The sequence below is a fragment of the Rhea americana genome, unplaced genomic scaffold, assembly GCF_003343005.1.
Source record: "Rhea americana isolate MKP2758 unplaced genomic scaffold, rheAme1 scaffold_12, whole genome shotgun sequence".
NCBI classification, from domain to species: Eukaryota; Metazoa; Chordata; class Aves; order Rheiformes; family Rheidae; genus Rhea; species Rhea americana.
In genome coordinates, this window is record NW_028185261.1 from 8,489,402 (window position 1) to 8,490,455 (window position 1,054).

Consider the following 1,054-nt stretch of genomic DNA (forward strand, 5'->3'; position numbering starts at 1 on the left):
GCCGGCCTCCGGGGCTCCCCCCGCCGCCCTGCCTGCCTGCCTCCCCTCCCCTCCCCGCGGCGCCTCCCTCTCGCGATAGCCGGCAACCGGCACCCTGCCCGCCCCCTCCTCCTGCCCCTGCCGGCACCTCCCCTGCCATCCGCCCGCCCCTTCCCTGCGCTGCCCGCCCCGCCAGCGCGCAGGTGCGCGGGCCGCGCTGCCGCCGCGGGAGGTGTCGCCGCCTGCCCCGCGGCCCGGCAGTGAAAGCTGGGCGCAAGGAGCCCCGGAGCGCGGCCCCGCCGAGCGCGAGGGGCCGGTGCGCGGCCGCCATCTTCTGCGCCAACGGCCGCCCGGCGGGCGGCACGGGGCGGCCGCCGAGCGGCGCTTCCGAAGGCGGGCTGCGCTCTGCCGCAGGCGGCAGGGCGAGCGCGGGCGCCCGCAGGGGCTGGGTTGGTTGGTTGTTTTTTTTTTAAATATATATATAATTACCAAGGCTCACATACTGTCAGCTTGTAATAGAGATTTTTAAATCTCTGTGGATAGATTTCCAGCTATAGTGCAAAACATAAAGAAAAAAGCCCCTTAACAAGAAGCAGGCTTTCTGCCCGACGAACACCACAACCAGCGCGGGCGGCCGGGCGCTCCCCCCGCCGGCCCGCCCGCGCCGCCGCCTGGGCGCGGAGGGCGGGCCTGCCGCCGCAGCTCCACGGAAGGAAGAGGATGAAAACAAGTTCCCCTGGGTTTCTTTCGGTTTTCGTTTTGTTTCCTTCTAGTGACTGCCCTTTCCCCGGGCAGGTGGAAGCGCGTTAGACTTCTCCCTGTTCCTAGCGGGGCTGTCGTCAGCTGGAGCGCGGAGACGGCGCGGGGAGACAGACCCGCGCAGCAGCATCGCAAAGCGCTAGATGCTCGCAGCGCTACCCCTTAACGAGCCTTCACCCTCGCTGTAGCGTGTGACACCCGCAGCTCACGTTTGTTAACGGGGGAGGAAAGGGAAAGGCGGGTTTTGTTTACGCTTAACCGCCGCAGGTGCGCAGCTGTGGGCAGCCCGCCGGGCCGGGCCGCGCTGGACTGCGTC